The 18,749-nt window shown below is 38.3% G+C and overlaps 1 protein-coding gene across 1 annotated transcript in view; it reads left to right on the forward strand.

The window, feature by feature from the left end:
* The window catches only part of PSME3 (proteasome activator subunit 3), a 449,122-nt gene that overhangs the window by 97,335 nt on the left and 333,038 nt on the right, over positions 1-18,749 (forward strand). The gene's annotated exons all lie outside the window — the stretch shown is intronic.

Here is an 18,749-nt window from a genome sequence, read left to right on the forward strand (position 1 = left end):
TTTCCATCCCAGGCCATATTGGTTTTCCTCTGTCTCTTCATCTTCCTTTTTTGCTGTTTCCCTCATGTCTACAGCAGTTTAAAGTACTGTGCTGAATAGAAACTGGACAATGAGAAGTAGCTGTTTGGGAGACTTGCTGGTGAATTTAACCTTTTATGTAAAGTATAAATACACTTCTTATTTCCCCCCCCCACTTCCATTGGCTTTTTTGTTTTCCATCCCAGGCCATATTGGTTTTCCTCTGTCTCTTCATCTTCCTTTTTTGCTGTTTCCCTGGAAGGAAGAAGGAAAATATGTATATGCATGAGCCATCTGTAAAAGAGAGAGAGAGAGAGAGAGAGAGAGAGAGAGAGAGAGAGAGAGAGAGAGAGAGAGAGAGAGAGAGAGAGAGAGAGAGAGAGAGAGAGAGAGAGAGAGAGAGAGAGAGAGAAGGAAAATGTGTGTGCAGATAGCGGTTCAATTAATTTTCACAACAAGATACCTTATTTTAGGCAATTGTTTTTTATTTGTAGGCATTAATTCTTGCATAAAAAAGCTGTTGAGGGAGAATTTCCAGAATGTCAGTTTGCCAAGGTAAGAATGCTGGGTATTGCTCAAGATTTTTTTTATTATTCTGTACATTTTTTTTCATAACTCCTTTTAGAGGAGGGGCAGAGGAGGAGAAACCCATTTCAAATTTAAGATCATTTTCTAAAATGATGCCTTCAGATAAATGTAGTGATTGGCATTAATGCATTCATTTATGCTCCATTGTTTAATATTTGTTTTGTAGTTGAAATATTTTATTTAAAAAAAAATAGCTGAAACAATAGCTGCATTAATATGCATTGAAAAGAAGGCTACATTCTGCTTTCTATAAAAAAACCTGTTGAGTAATTGGAACTTTGGTAATTATGATAATACAATTCTGATTCTTCTGATGCAAAAAGATGTATTAGTGACTTACATTGGGAATATATAAGGATTTCATCAATATAATCCTCTAGGAGCTAATTTGGATATTTCACCCCTGCTGGACTTCACACCATTTTAGTATCAGATTAAATTCATCAGCTTTGGTTTCTACCGTAATTAAACAAATTGGAAAAAACTGCTTTAGTTTGTGTTTATTTGTATTAGAAAAACTATGTCAACTGCCTTTACATGTGACGGAAATTTTTGGATAACATGCAATAAAATTTTAAGAGATATTGTGAATGTAAAGAGAGAAAGAGAGAGGGAGGGAGGATATTTTTTTAAACCCATCTAGAAAAAACTCCAGATTATAATATTGTTTGACTGAAGAAAACTATAAGAGCAACAATCTGATTTTATACTAGAAATTTTGGGAAGGAAAGCAGGAGGAAAAAAAAGCATTTTCTTTGAATCAGGTCTTCACTAGGAATGGCCCTCATCATCTATTTTTGATGGTGCATATAATGGATAAAAGGACTATGTTAATATACATTTATGAAGAGAATTGTTCTTCTTGTTCATTCTTCAGAAATATATTCTGGAGATGGCATTAGTGGAATCATCTATTAAGGGTACCACAATATCAAAATGTCTTGCTATAATTCCCTCCCTGAGAATATCTCTGATGCATGCACATGATTTAAGCATTATAAATTGGAATATGTACATTTTTGTGTATTAACACAATGGGATTATCTAAATAAATTGTACATTTGCTTGAGATGTATGGGAGAAATATATCAATGTAAATGGCATTGATTGCATATTCAAGAGGCTGCTTTTGAAGTATTCAAAAGCTTCAGTTGGTTGAAAATGCAATGACCCTCAGAGTTTTTCACAAGCCCAAATTTGTACATGTGTCAACTCTTTTGCAAGAGTTGCATTGGTTACTAGTCCGCTTCCAGGTGCAATTCAAGGTGCTACCGTGTTCCCAGAAAATAAGACCTGGTATTATTTTATTTTAGGTCTTATTTTCAGGGGATGTCTTATTTTTTCCACTGACTCTCCTTGTGGTGGTGGCACCAACAGCCCCATCTAGCAGGAGCTGGAGTGGCCGCCACCAGCCCACTTCTGCGGCTACTATCCACCACTCCATTTCACCAACAGAGGCCTTCAAGAAAGATTTCTACAGTCAAGAACGGAATCACAGGTTGTCACACATGTCACCCCCTGTCCTCCGTTTCAACAGCAGAAGTCTTTAAGGCCTCTGCTGGCGAAACGAGGCCAGGGAGTGACCAGCATGTCAACCTGGGGCTCTGTTCTCAGCTACAGAGGTCTTTCCTGAAGGCCTCTGCCAGTGAAACAGAGGTGACATACGTGAGAGGCAGCAAGCGGCTGCAGAAGAAGTAGACCGGTAGCGGCCACATTGGGTTCTGCTGGATGAGGATGTTGCCGTGAGACGAAGGAGGTGTTGGGGCATGAGAGGCCTGGCTGCGGGGGCCCTGAAGTAAGTGGTTGGGGGGCACATGGGGCAACTCCACCCCCTCCCCCACCTGCCTTGCCTTACCTTGTGGCAGTGGCACCATGAACAACCAGACAGAATGGGCAGTCAGTCAGTCATGCAGGTTTTTAACTAGGGCTTATTTTGGGGGTAGGGCTTATATTAGGTGCACACGTAAAAATCAAACTAGGGTTTATTTTCTGGATAGGTCTTATTTTCTTATTTATCATTTTTAATGTCCTACATGGTTTGAGCCCAGGTTATTTGAAGGACTGCTCAGTTACAACTACCTAACCCAATAGGGCATGTTGCATTCCTAGATTAAAACAAAAGGGCTGGCACACTAGTAATGAATCATCCAGGTATTCAAGACAAATGAAACTTCAATATATTGCATGATACCACTTTCCCTATCCCTCTCAACCTAGATTTTGGTGGACAAATCTGGAGACCAGACAATATCAGTACTAGCAATGAATTGACCAATATTATCCAAGCACACCATCTTCTTCAAAAAAATAAAAACACAATTGCATTCACCAATAACCTTTAGACTATCATCCTCTCTTCTTTCCATTCACCTTTCTCAGCATTAGAGACTTCTCCAGAGAGCTAAGTCTTTGCATAATTTGTCTGAAGTAGAATAATTTCAGACTGGTAATTTGTGCCTAGAGTGAGAACTCTGACTGATGTCTTGGATGATCCATCTGTTCTTTTAACTGAGAGAGAAGCAATCTGGAAATAAGAAGAAATTTCTTGACAATCAGAACAATTATTACAGTGGTGGGATTCAGCCGGTTTGCACCACTTCAGCAGAACCGGTAGCTAATTTTTTGTTGCTGAGGCCCAGAATGGACTTCCAGAAGCGGCATCCACACAGAGAACCAGTTATTCACATATTTGAATCCCACTACTGAATTATCATCATCATCATCATCATCATCATCATCATCATCATCATCATCATTATTATTATTATTATTATTATTATTATTATTATTATTATTATTATTATTATTATTATTATTATTATTACAAAAGGAGCCTGGAGACTTAGATTGGGAAGCAGTATGCTTTCAAGCAGACTATTCCCACAATAAAGAGAATACACTGCCAATAATATAAAGAACAATAACAATAATAGAGTTGGAAGGGACCTTTGAGGTCTTCTAGTCCAACCCTTTGCTCAGGCAGGATACCTTATACCATTTCAGACAAATGGTTGTCCAATCTCTTCTTAAAAACTTCCAGTGTTGGAGCATTCACAACTTCTGGAGGTAGGTTGTTCCACTGATTAATTGTTCTAATTGTCAGGAAATTTCTCCTTAGCTCTAGGTCAGAGGTCCCCAACCTTTTGAGCACCAGGGACCAGTTCCGTAGAGAGAGGTTTTTATGTGGACCAGAGGTGGCATGGTTTCATGTACTGCCTTTATCCTGCATATGGGGTTTTGCTTGTTTGCATGGACTGCGTTTCCAACATGCCGTGGCCTGGTACCTGTCCATGAACCAGGCGTTGGGGACCCCTGTTCTAGGTTGCTTCTGTTTTTGATTAGTTTCCATCCATTGCTTCTGGTCCTGCCTTCAGGTGCTTTGGAGAAGAGCTTGACTCCCTCTTCTTTGTGGCAACCCCTGAGATATTGGGACACTGCTATCATGTCACCCCATTAGACATGCCCAATTCTAGCAGCTGTTCCTTATATGTTTTAGCCTCTAGTCCCCTGATCATCTTTGTTGCTCTTCTCTGCATTCTTTCTAGAGCCTCAACATCTTTTTTACATCATGGTGACTAAAACTGGATGCAGTATTCCAAGTATGGCCTTACCAAGGTATTGTAAAGTGGTATTAACACTTCACATGATCTTGATCTATCCCTCTGTTAATGCAGCCTAGAACTGTGTTGGCTTTTTTGGCAACTGCAGCACACGGCAGCACACTACTATTGAGAAAGGTACCACGTATTCTGTACCTGTGCAGAAGGCAAGATTTTTCTTGCCTAAATGTAGAACCTTACTTTTTTCACCATTGAATTTCAGTTTGTTAGATAGCGCCCAATGTTCAAGTCTGTCAAGATCCTCCTGTATCTTAAGTGTATCTTCTCGAGTTTTGGTTATTCCTGCCAGCTGTTGTGTCGTCTGCAAATCTGATGAGTTCCCCATCTATCCCCTGATACAAATCATTGATGAAGATGTTGAAGAGCACAGCTGGAGAATGTGTAAGATTTACTTGCAACAAAATCTGAGGATTTATGGTTGACTAATCTTTAGGAAATATATCCAGGTAATGGTATATGGCAATAACAATACATATTCCTCTTCTAAAACTTTATCTTTCTACAATATGGAAAATTATAGGAGAAGAGCTACAAACATTGAACTGACTAAATGAGGATGACAGAGTCATGAAGGTTAGATCAATAAAGTATCTGGCCGGCATCCCCATGTAGCATGCAACATATTTCTTCGGAAATAATAATCAATTGAGAATGAAAAATGTCAAGGGCACAGTGATACCCTGGGAGGTCAAAGAAAAAACATTGCCAAGTAAAAACAGCAGGGTTAATATATAACAATTAATTGAATGGAGGGTGGAAAGGAGAGGGAGGTAGAAACCAACTGCCTTTCAGGAACTCTCCTAGCTAAACCCTAACCCCCAACCCTCAGCATTGCCCTGCCTGCTGGTCACAGTTCTGATTCATATTGGTCAACAGAATGACTTACCGGTATCTGAATGTGTACAGTACAGTATCAGAATACTCTAACCAGTTAATCCTGGAGCCAATTGTAATAGAGGTAGTAGGAGGGTTAAGTCTCCTTCAAATGAAATAAAATTTCTGTTTATTTTACGGATATGTCTATGTAATTTTCCTGGCAACAAAAAAGAGCTTTTTAAGCTAGGATTGTACTTATTTTGCCCTATTGCGTATGCTTTCTGTGAACAGCATAAATATTAGCTTTCTGTCTCTGTAGAAACAGATGCCCAAACATGGTCACTTTGCCTTGATCCTCTGCGTGACAGTTTCACTGACACAGCCTTTACCTTGCTGCAATCATCCAGCCCAAATATCATTATTCTACTTTATATCCATGAAAATGCCTTCAGCCCAATTGCTAAAAGGGTTCCATTAAATTGAAGTGTTTATTATTGTTGATGCCATTTTTGTTATTTGGGTATCTATGATTTTACATTATCTACAGCAGTGTTGCAAATGATACAAATTGATGCAAACTACATAAATATAAATAAGAAAATTAAGTCTGGAGTACTTCAGAAATAATGGATTTAAGTTGTATAAGGAAGAAATCCAAAATAAAATGTTTCTGTTATATCCAATGTCCACTGAATCCAAACAATTGAGGTTTTATTGGAATTCTTCTATATAAATTCTCCTCCCCCATTAGCTATTAATCACTCTACTATCATGAGCTTAATTCAAATCAACTTTCCATGCATATGTGCATGCACACGTGCGGGCGCGCACACACACACACACACACACACACACACACACACAGAGAGAGAGAGAGAGAGAGAGAGAGAGAGAGAGAGAGAGAGAGAGAGAGAGAGAGAGAGAGAGGAGAGAGAGAAATGGTTTTAGACAAAACTGTTGTTAGACCTAATTTTCAGCCAAGTTCCTATATCTTTATTGTATTATAGGAAATGGCAATCTTATAAAAGAGTTGACAGTTTCTGAGTGAATGGGAATATTGGCTCAGAATACATGCAACGCAATATCTCAAGCCTTTCATGTCCTCTTGTAGTACTGCTTTCTCAAAAGAGAAAGTTTAAGATGATCAGTTTTATTTCCTATGTCCCAGCTCTTCTATTTAGAGAAGCTCCCCAAATTAGTCTGAAATCATCCAGTCACTAACTGAAAATTGACATTTTCTTACTATTGCATGCTGGATGCCTCTTTTGCAGGATGGTATTTATTTGACCTTTCTTTGTGTAATATATAATTTGGCCTCAAATACTTTCTTTTTGTTGAGAAATTAATTTTGTTTTCTTGAAAACAGGAATCAAGTATTATATGTTTTTATTTATTTATTTGTATCTTACCTGTATTATTTTTACAAATAAGGGGGCAGACATCCTCCTCCTCCTAATTTCCCCACAACAATAACTATGAGGTCAGTTGGACTGGTCCAAAGTGGCTAAGGCGGGACTAGAACTCAGTCTCCAGGTTTCTAGACTGGTGCCTTAATCAGTAAACCAAACTGGCTAATATCAGATTTTTAATATTTTTAATATATATAATAAGGTATATATTGTGGTTTAGAATCTTGGCCAGCTCATTCCAGATGAGTCTAAGCAAAACCTGGAACATTTTGGTTGTTCTAGATATATTAGCTGACACAAACCGCAGAAGAGGCTTATGGGTTTTTAAAACAAGGCTAGTATGCCTTTCCATTCCATTCTCTTCTTTACCACATATCCTGTCTGCCAGCCTGCTCACCTAACTGTCCAAGTTCCATTTCCCCCTTTGATGCTAATGGCTTCTGTGGTACTGAATAGATGTTGGATGTAAACACAATATACTTGATTGGCCATTGGCCCCTAGCCCCATTTTCTCAGTGTCTTCCTTTCCCTATTCCTTTTTTTAAAAAAAAGTTTGGCAAATGGCTTCAATAGCTAACAAATAATCCCCAGAGGTCCTTTTTACACACACACACACATGTGTTATTATTCATTTTTAACAACACACATGTGTGTTATTCATTTTTAACATAATCCCCTTAATATTTGGTAAACAGCTTGTGGTCTGGGTTAGTATTTAAAAAACAATCAATAACAATTTCTATAATTCTATAGTTCATATAATAGCTTTGCTTGATTTTCTCTTCTTCTAATAATATTCTCTTTTGCCAACCTTAAATTAATACAATTCTTATTATTTGAATAAATGACAATTAATTTAATTTTTCCTCAAACTTATTTTGTAATCTTAGAGTTTAGGTTGCCTTTTCCATGTCCAGTATTTCTTGTAGGTTTTTTCCCATCAGAGTTAAGTCATACTTTCTTCTATTGTTAAGTTCCATCTTGAAATCTCTCTCCTTTGTCTTGTATTTAGTTGTCTGTTTTTTCTGCTCACTCTCTGTTTTTATTTCCTGAGAATTTTTGTGTTGTAAAGTTAAATTGGAGATGTGTTCGTTTATATTTTTTAAATTATTTTTGATTTCCTCATGGCTTGAGATCATTGTTGTTTGGATTAGTTGCAACATAGCATAGATCTTCTGGAAAGTATTTGTTTTTTTCTTGGTATATTCTTTCTGCAGATCTCTGGTTTTCCATGATAGCTAAAAATCAGGGTTTTCCTTTCTCTGCAAACAGCTTTAGAGTCACAGTTAAGTTGGTATTTATAATCCAGAAAGGTCAATTCTTTTTTTTTAGAGTTTATAGTTCTCACTTTTAGATAGCCCAAAATGTTTTCTTTCTTTTTTATCACAGCTGTTCTCTATTATTAAGACATTGAAGGTCATCAAGAAGCAGTTATCTTTTCCTGGGCTTTGCCAGTTCCTGTAATAAAGCAACTGCTTTTGTACATTTTCATTCACCGCTAGATATTGGCACCAGTCAGTAATAGACAATTGTTTACTTCTATTTTCATGATTTAAAAGGAAACTCTTAACAGATTCCACCAATTTCAAACTTATCCAAATTAAACCTTATATTCATTTCATTTCAGTATATTTCTGTTCCCCCTGAAAAATTTAATTTGCCACTTCCATCTGTAGCAGGTTGGGGGCAAAGATCCCCCCCCTTCTCACTTTCAGAGGCTTTTTGCTTCTTAGGGTTTTTTCCCCCAGGAAAATCAATTTTCAAGTAGAAGAGAGAAAATCACTGTTCTTACCCAGTTCCAGATATGTTGTTTACAGTTAGCTTAAAGTAGTGCTTTTGGACTTCAGCTGCTTGTAGCTTGGGCTAGACTCTGAAGTTAAACTAGCCTTTCTTTTGCTGGTTTCTGGAGGGTCAAATCGATCAGATCGACCACCATCTCTCCACAATTGGTGGGACTTCCTTCCTTCTTTGTTGCCTCTACGGGGCAACTTCAGGCCCATTTAGGGTCCCCTAGCAGGTAGAAATCAGCTGTAGGGGGCAAAGCCCCGCAATCCCTCAGCTGCTGCACTATTGTGCAAACTCAGAAAATCCTTTCCCCATTCCTACCAACCATGCAACAGTGACTTTTGTTTTCTGCCATCTTGGAACTGCTTTCCCTAAAACACACACATTAAATCTGAGTATGAACTTCCAGTTTTCTTGGCAAGATTTTTTACAAGTGGTTTGCTTTTACCTTTTTCTTACGGCTAAGACAGAGTGACTGGCCCAAGGTCATGAGGTGGCTTTGTGCCTAAGACAAAGCTAGAACTCCTGGTTTTACTAGTTTCCAATCTGATGTCTTAATCATTATACTAAATTGTTTCTCCTGCTCACGATTAGGTATGGAGGAAAAAAAACCCTGTAACAAGCTTCACACTAATATATTTCACATAAGAGTAAACATTTAGTGACATAAATATTTTCTTCCAGAAGAGCAAGGGCCAGTCATCAATAGGCAGAATCATGCAACCTATCTTGATAGTTCAGGAATGAATGAATTTACAGCTTTTGAAAGCCACAAAGATAGTGATCTCAGAACCACACTTTTTGCCCATAGCTTTTTCTTTCTTTCTTCCATTCAGTTGTGTCCAATTCTCAGAAACTGCCAGGACAAATTCCTGCAGTTTTCTTGATAAGACTTCAGAAGTAGTTTGCCATTGCTCCTTCCTAGGGTTGAAAGAAAATCAGGCCACCCAGGTAGCTTTGTGCTTAAGGTAGGACTAAAACACAGTTTCCCAGTTTCTAGGCTGGAGGCTGTTGGGCTCTCTGACTCTCATATCTAGTTTAACATCACACATATATTGCTCTTTTTAATTGTCTCTCTCTGTGTTGCAAAGATAGTCTGATTTGAATGTTGAGCCATGCAACTGGGACTCATCACTGCCAAACCTGCTTACAGGTTTTCTCTAATGCCCCGTTCCTCATGGCATAGCTCCCTTTTTTCCTTTTGTGGAGGTTTATGTAATATATGAAGATATAACAAGGATGCTATGCTAAACAACAAAAGGTTGGATAGGCAGAGAGGCCCAGAGGATAATCACAGGACATAGAATATTATTCTGGATTACTGCAAATTAGCTACTGGCATTACTGTAACCAAGATTGGACAAATAGAGGAATTGAGTGTGATGGAACTGGGTGTTTTTGCCTTGCTGTTTCCTAGCATGAGTGATATATAAATAGCTCAAGAATGTCTAAATGCACAGGCCACCTTCTTTTTTCCTCACACAGCTTCATATAGCTATACAGTTTTGAGAAATACAAATACGCCAAACAAAAAGACAATAGGAGAAATCTACTAAACAGATTGCATGCTTTGAATCTGGAGTATGTTACTATGATCTTTTTGTATATAAATAATTGGGCTAAAACAAGAAGAGCCCCATTCTTAAGGGTGGAGCAGGGGAGGATGAGGACACCACCCAAAGGGGATAAAAAAACATTATTTTCCCCAAAATTTAAGAGAGAATTTTTATAAAATGTTTTATAGGTGGCACTTAGACCCTAAAAAATTAGCAAGTATGTATCCGAATTGCCAGCCCAAATGTTGGAGGTGTGGTGGTGAGGATGCAATGTATTTTCATATATGGTGAACTTGTAAAAAGGTTAAAGCTTTTTGGATTAAAATTTGGTGGAATATGCAAAAGATATTTAAGAAAAGGATAAAGTTTTCTCCGCAATTGTTTTTATTGGGTATTATTACAGATACTACTGTTATAGACACTAAGTTGATGTTGAATCTAATTACGGCAGCAAGACTTTTAGTAGCGCAATATTGGAAGAAGGAGGAACTGCCGACTATAGAACAGTGGACTTTGAAAGTTTCCAACTTGGCGGAAATGGCAAAGATTTCAGCATATTTGAAAGAACAATCGCAACAGAGATATATTGTGGAATGGAGAAGATGGATTGAATATATTCAGAATAAATATGGGACTAAAAAGTTTCATTTAGCATTTGAATAAGTATTGGTTTTATATGATGTATTATTAGTTATTTGTTATTTTTTGGTATGTTTAAGGTGAGTTAAAGTGCGATAGAATTTAATGTTTTATTTTAGCTTGTTAGCATATTTTAGTTTAAGTTTGTAAAGTTTATACCCTGTATTCAGCTCTGGGAAGTCGGGGGGGGGAGGGGAGGGTAAGGGAGGGTAAGGGGTAGGGGAGGGGGAGGGAGGGAGGGAGTTCTTTCTTTTTAAAAATGTACTGTAAAACATTTCAATAAAAAAAAGAAAAGAAAAAACAATATTTTCTTCCCTCAAAATAGCCAGCATAGGTCAACTATTTCCTTTATTCATGTCAAAGTTTTAAAAAAGGAGCCTGCTGATATCCTATCTGTCTTTGTGTAACATTAAACAAAAGAGTCAAAGAGATAGAACTGGGGCTTTGCAAAATAAATGATGACAGGATGGGATGGGTTAACCTTCTAAACTCTGTTCTTGCCACTTGGTCAAAATGTCTCATTGCCAGCCATGCACAGAAAGCTAATAGAAATGTGTCACTCAAGGTGGCACTAGTTGCTCTGTGAGTGAGTTTTACCTGAAAAACAGACAGACATCAATATTGTCCTGCTAAGTCTCCATGAAAAGAGAGGCACACTTCTTATGCTTGTCATGTTACTCCTAAATTTTGTTTGTATAAAATTCATAACAATACAGAGGCTAGTAAATCATATAAATAGTTAAACTCTGGGATTTAGAAAGGTTTAATTTTAGTCCCAACGAGCATTGAGCTTGCTTCTCCAAACTAACCACCCTTAGTTAGATATTTACAGACGCTGGTCACCAAAATGAGACCATAGAAGGTCCTAACAAAAAAACAGATAGTCTCCCACTTCTCTTTCTATATTTCACCATTCCTGAAATACATGGGATAGTAAAACCTTCAAAGAGGGGGAAGTATCTTGGTAATCTTCCCCAGACTCTATCCACCCACTGGAGCCACCACAGTAAGAATAGATGGCACACCATGTCCCTTTAACATCAAGGCATCTGTGACTAAGTTTGATGCCAACGGAGGCAGATTACAGTTCTTTCAGAGTACTTGTTCTGTTTTTCAAGCACATCCAGTGAGAAGCAGGACAGAAGGGAGGAGTAGGATGAGAGGAAGGGCAAGGTTGAGTCTAACGGGAATCTACAGCTTCCTGTTTTTGTTGTGCTGTCTTCAATGTCAGTAGGTCTTCATTTCTTAAGTCCTCCTTCGATAACCTCTGTAAAAACCCACCAAGCAGAAACAAAAAAAAATCTATTCTTTTTTAGTATAACATTCGTGCTTACATATCTTCTGTTATTACCAGGGCTTTTGTTCTCAAAGAACGCTCAGAACGGAGTTCCGGCACCTTTTTTGGATGGAACCTTGTAAGGTAGGCAAGGCAGGTTGTATGACGTGTGTGAGTTCCGGCACCTTTTTCTTTTACAAAAAAAGCACTGGTTATTACAATAAGTTTTGAATGCAGTAAAATGCAATGATACAGTTGCTAATAATTTTCAACTGCCTATAAATATGTGCTGATTGTTGATAATTGCTAATTCAAATGTATAATGTGGAACCTGCGGTTGTACTTCTTGCAGTATCATCTCAGTCAAAACAAAATCCAATCTCTCCATCTGTTGGAGTTACAGAATCTAGCTGAGTCAATCTTTTAAATTCTCTTCTCAAATTGGAGTAATATAATGAAGCGTCTCAAAATAAAATCTTTGTATATTAATTCGGGCCCAGGTGCATCTTCTCACCTGAAGCACCTCTTTGTGATCACTGACTCTTTCCAAGTTTCATTCTCCTTCCACTAATTCCTTCTGCTTCAATACAGGCCAAAATGAAGGCATGCCATCTTCAGAAGTCAGAGCTTTGGTATACTCATTTGAACTCTGACTGCTACACATACTGTATACACACTTCTTCTCTGTTCTCTTTCTTCTCTCTGACTTTTCCATTTCCAGATTGGAGGAGGTGATTCATATTTTATCCAAAGTCTTTCTGCATTTCATCAGTGTTACACATGCAATTAGCTGAGTAGAAAGTGGCAGGTTAAGCTGGTCTGCTAGGTAAAATGCTGATGTTTATAGTGGGGATAGAAGAGGAGGAGGAGGAGGAGGACTTAAAAAAACATTCATGTTTATTTCCAAGAAGAAAAAAGGGGGAAATATAGAGATGCATTTTGAATTACATACCCACCAAACTCTCTGGAGAAGTCTATAATGTTGGGAAAAGCAGAATGAAAGAGAAGAGGACAACCACCAGCAGGGTAGATAGATTCAATAATCAGAGTGGGGACAGATACTCCTGGAGAATATCCATCTGCCCTATGCGATTTTCTTCTGAGCTTTGGGGATGAAAATGCTGAATCTGTTCCTATATATTACCTCTTTACACTGCAATACATTCCAATCAACATTTGAGTGAGCACAGCATCATTTGATCAACACGAAATGGTTTTAAAATCAGTTCATGAAGCAACAAATCTCTCTGAGTTTAATAGAGGTCAGTGACTATTTTTAAATTCAGTGTGTTATAACTGGTATTTGTTAGATCTCACCTCTCCTCCAACTACTGAAATAGCATCAACAGCATTATCTCCTCCATTTTTTCTCTCTCAACAACCTTGTAAAATAAGATGGATTAAGTTAAAACGACTAGTCCACCTAGAGGAGCTTCCATGGCTGAGGAGGATTTGAACCAGGGGTAAATCCCATGCTATTATTTGCATAACTTTGGGACTGGATTTAGACCTTCTAGATGTCAACTTGTTTATTAACCTCACATTACTTCTTGCTGCCTTCTGGGCTCTAGGTAATCCTTACCTGGGTGGCACAGTGGTTAGAATGCAGAACTGCAGGCTGACCCTGCCCACTGCCAGGAGTTTGATCCTGACTGGCTCAAGGTTGACTCAAACTTCCATCCTTCTGAGGTTGGTAAAATGAGGACTCAGATTGTTAGGGGCAATATGCTGACTCTGTACACTGTTTAGAGAGTGCTGTAAAGCACTCTGACACCATCTATAAGTCTAAGTGCTATTGCTGTGTTACATTCCCAGGTTCAGTGTCTAGTTCATGGAGATTATCTCTTTGTGCATACATTATTTAGAACCGATCTCTTTCCTCAATCCAGCTGCCATTGCAACATGTAATCATGACTGCTGCTACCGGGAAAAGTGCTCAGTTGTAAAATTGATGATACTATCATATCAACAATCATTTCATTTTTATAAGTAACTGGGACCTTTAAACAAAACAAAGCAGCTGGGAAGTCATATGAATGTTTTTTAATTGACTTTCTTATGGTTATTTATTTGGATGGATTGATGTTGTTACTGTTATGCAGGCAATGAGACAAGTGCAGGCAAATACATATAGTGAATTACAGAATTACAGACCTTAGTAGGCTTCAACTCCTATCACTGAAATGATAAAAGTAGCTTCATAGTGCAAGTTCCATTCCTTTTGGCTCTCTAGTTTGGTCCAGACTAAGGCATCAGGCTAAAAACTGAGAAAGTATAAATTCTAGTCCTGCCTTAAACACAAAGCCAGCTTGGTGAACTTGGCCCAGATACTTTCTCTCAGCCCTAGGAAGGAGGCAATGGCAAAAACCACTTCTGAAACATTTTGCCAAGAAACTGCAGGGACTTTTGCAGGCAGTCTCCAAGAATCAGACACAACTGAATGGAAGAAGAAAACATATATGTATAAAAGTTACTTTCATCATTTTGCTACTGTCCAGACACCAATATGAACAGGAAAGTATGAACAGTTTATTTTATTTTTATGTGGAATGGTTGGAGGATTTTTATTACTCCATGGCTGGTGGCAGCTCAGAAACAGATTGGAGGTTGTTGTCAACTGTACAACGAACCTGGCTGCAGCCATTTTGCTTGTTCTAGGTTGCCACAAGAATGAGAGGGTGTGATTTCTACTAATCTAAATTTTCTATTGTCCCATGGGAACCCAAGTCACTGTTCTGTTGGGGAACATACCTGATTGCATAGTGTTGGGGTGGGAAATTCAACTTTGTAATATTGTCTCTCTTTGAAGGGGATTTCACACTTGGTTTCACTTTTGACTGTGCAGATACTATGTAACCAATAAATATGTTCTTTGACGAAAATTCCTTAATTCTATCTTTTTAATCAAGACATTCAAATAGTAAAACAACAATATAAAAGTTAAAATTGTCTATCAAAAAACTCTAGTTTTCCAGGATCGAAAAGTGATTGGGCTGTGCTTCAGAAAGCTCTGTATGATTATGTGTAAGTCAGTGTAGGATTAAGAATACAAACCCCAAAAATGTACTCAATAAATCTAAACTGTCCAGATATTACATTTTGTATGTGAATACCTTCACTGGTCATGATGTGCTTTCTAACAAGAATGTTAATAACAAATTGTCAGCAGCCAACCAGCACAAGTCCAAAATTGGATTATAATGTTTATCCTTTTTGTTTGGCTAACAAACATGTAATATTTCTTAATTTTCCTCTGTTGTACCTTGGTCAAAGTCTATAGCTTTACCTAGATAATTTACCAGCCGCTTGTTGGAAGTAGGAGCTATAAAATGGTTTCCAAACCACAACTGTTTGAACAGTTTGTCATCTCTGCTTTTGTTAAGTAGTGTATCTCTTGAATAAACATAAGCTAAAGCCTTCTTTACAGACAGTGTTAACATCTTGATCCTGTTTGGTTTCAATTTGGATAACTACATCTAGTTCATCTGATTCCTTCTCAGGGTTTTCATTATCTTACTTGGTTTAAACAATAAGAAAAAGAAGTGCATTGTATGAACCTGGACACTTTAACCCAGACAAACCTGTGCAGATATTAAAGTAGATATTAAAAAGCATAGATTGCATAATGCACTACCCTATACTTTCATTCAGCCGCTGCAAGGACTTTTGGGCGCCCAGGACCTGGGAATGGAATGTTAACTGCTTTTCAAAGTATCCTGTTCTCAAAGCATCCATTTACCATCTTATTGGACACTAATGAACTGTTCAAAGAGGGGAGGGTTAAGGGTTCAAAATAATGTAACGGTTTGTGTGGGTTTTCTTCAGATGTAATCCTGCATTAGCTGTATCCAGTTGTCTCTAGTAAAAGATCTTTGTAACTTTCAGATGGAGTCAAGCATTTTTCTTTCCTAGAGAGCCAGCTGGGGCAGGGCTGGTAGTAGTAGTAGAAGTAGGAGTAGGAATAGGAGTAGGAGTAGTAATAGTAGTAGCAGCAGCAATAACAACAGTAGTAGTAATAGTAGTATTTTGGATGATGGTGTTTAATTCTCTTTTATCCTGTTTCTGATTAAAAAATTACACATCCCCAAAACTGTAAAAAAAAGAAAATCCTTCTGCAATGGAGGAAAGACAGAGCATGCTTCCTTCTGGAGTCACTCTGCTCTTATGCAACTATTCCATAATGATTTCCTCTTCCCCCCCACCTTTTCTTTTTTAATGATGCTAGTATTTTTTATTTTTTTATTTATTTTATTTATTTTATTTTTATTACATTTATATCCCGCCCTTCTCCGAAGACTCAGGGCGGCTTACAAGCCTAGCAGTAGCCTTCATTCTATGTATATGCCTGCTTGTTAGGGCTTTCACACACACCCCAAGCAGCATTATTACAAAGTCAGCTTATTGCCCCCAACAATCTGGGTCCTCATTTTACCTACCTCGGAAGGATGGAAGGCTGAGTCAACCTTGAGCCTGGTGGGATGCGAACCTGCACTAATTGCAGGCAGCTGGTGTTACTTAAGGAGGCATTAGCCCTCTGCTCCACCAAGGCTCATAGTGGTAAGGAAGATAGTATACATAGCCAGTCTTAATGTAAGGCTTAGTTAACTTTTTTAGTTATCTTCCAGGCTTATTAAATACTACCCATAGATAGTTTCTGCTTGTGTGTACATATGCAAAGTAGACCAGATCAGCGAGCTCTTGGTTTTGGATCTTTCTGAATCCTATTTCTGCATCTGCAATGGCCTGGCCTTCAGGGACTTCCACTGCCTGCGCAGATTGTTGCAGGTCAAGGGCCTTAAGCCTGGACTTTCATTGGTAACAAGAGATAAGCCGGGTGTTTTCACTGATTGGGTGGTAAATATTAGCCCTGCTTTTTCCCAGTGACACAATATGCACAACATTGTTCTGCGCTAGGAAAACTATCTGCTTACAATACACATTTGCTGTGTGAACCAGATTTCCAGGAAAATAAGAACAAACTGCACAAACTGTTGACAATAGAATAGTGATAAACAGGAAAACATAGCTCTAAGCAAAAGAACCAGCATGGGATGGACATTCCATGTTCTCTGCTGATGATGAAAGTGAAGATAGGGCTCTAATGTTGGTCTCCATCCTGAAAAACTAGGCTGAGAAATGGGAAACAAGAGGAGACATTTAAAACAGTGTCTCTTCATCTGGGAAGTAAAGCCTGCATCTCACTCATTCATATATACCTTTCCAATGTTTTTCACAGCATGTTCCCTCATTCACAACACCAGTACTCTGTCAACCGAAGCCAATTTATAATTTATATTATTCAAGCTTTTAAAAAGGAGTCTACATTAATCTTCTTCCCTTTAAAAAAAAGGCTACAGAACTCCAGTGAGGAAAGATCTTTAAAGTTCATAGTTGTAACACACACACACATATATGTGTATGTGTGTGTGTGTATCTGTAACAGAATTACTCAAATTTTAGTAGGAATGTCTCATACAGTAAGGCAGGTTCTGGCATATATGATTTATGATTTCTAAAGTAGAATTATGAGGCCATTTAAAAGAACAGATAAAGTGCTTTGAACAAATACTATAGTGATAACTATCAATGCTCAGTGAAAAATACAGAAATTATTTTGGCTGTGTTTAATGATTGGGAATAGTGGTTGGGGAAACAAATGGAAGAAAGAATGCATCACTTAAAAGTTTTTCAATAATGGTTTTACTTATGCTTTATTAATATTTTTATTTTAAACTTTTTAGTTTGTTTTATTTTGTTTGTATTTTCTAGTGTAACTTACTTTAAATGTTTAAAAGCTCAAATTAAAACAAAGCAAAGCAATATGGTATTATTTTGGCCTAATTAGGAGGGTGTTTCTTTGTAAATCCTGATTTATAACCATTCATTTAAAAACCATTTGAACTTATAACTTACAACCAGTCCTGATGCTTACAACAGGGGTATCAAACTGCCGGCCTGCGGGCCAGATGCATCAGAGCGAAACCATGCCCACCCCATTGCCTGCAATGAAAAAAAGTCACAATACATCATGACATGTCACATGTTGTTGCAAGTTTGACACCGCTGGCTTACAATCATTGCAGTCACATGATCGAAATTTGGATGTTTGGCAATGGGCATGTATTTAGGACAGTTGCAAAATCCTGGGATCATGTGGTCCCCATTTGCAATCTTCCCAGCTGACTTCTGATAAGCAAACCGCAGACATGTCAAATTTACGATGTCATGTGACGTTGCACGACGTATCAGAACTTTTTCCCCATTGCCGGCAATGGGGTGGCTGTGGTTTCATTGTGATGCGGCAGACCCGCAGGCCAGCAGTTTGACACCTCTGCTGGATTTGCTTAATGATCTCATGATTCACATAACAATTGCAGTGATTCACTTAATCATGGCAAAAAGGTAATAAAATCAGGCACGGCTCATTTAACAAATGCCTTGCTTAACAATGGACATTCTGGTTTCAGTTGTGATTGTAAGTTGAGGACTACCTTAATATATTTAGCTTGAGAAGAGCCCACTTACCATTCTTGAAAGGCCTCTATACTTGATGCAGTCTTTCTTCTACCCACACAGCTAATACAAGATGAGACCAGGATGTTTGGAACAATGTTTTAAATGATGTTTTCTATATTCTCCTGACAAAATCATGCTCTCTGCCTCATGTGGACCACTTCTGCAGGAATGCTGAATGCTGAGTCACTCATGCTGCACACCCCATCCCCTCTGGTTGCTGCTCTCCATTTCCACTCTGTGGTTTCTGTTATGTATTGGGCTTGTGGTATTATACCACGTGCGTTGCTGGAGGAGCTAACGGCTCTCCAGCAACCCAGACAGGCGTCTCCGGTCCTGCAATTGGTCAGCTCCAGGTGGCAAGCATGGGTTCAAACCTATTGGCTGCCACCCAGGGGCTAGGCTATATATTGTGGCTGGGTGCAGCCCAAGCTCCAGTACAGTTCCAGCAAGAATAAAAGAATGAGTTTCCCGGTACTCAGTCTTGTGTCATCATTCCTGCTCACCAGAGCCCACAACTTGACAATTT

Source organism: Vipera berus (assembly GCF_964194415.1).
Source record: "Vipera berus genome assembly, chromosome: Z".
Taxonomy (NCBI): Eukaryota; Metazoa; Chordata; class Lepidosauria; order Squamata; family Viperidae; genus Vipera; species Vipera berus.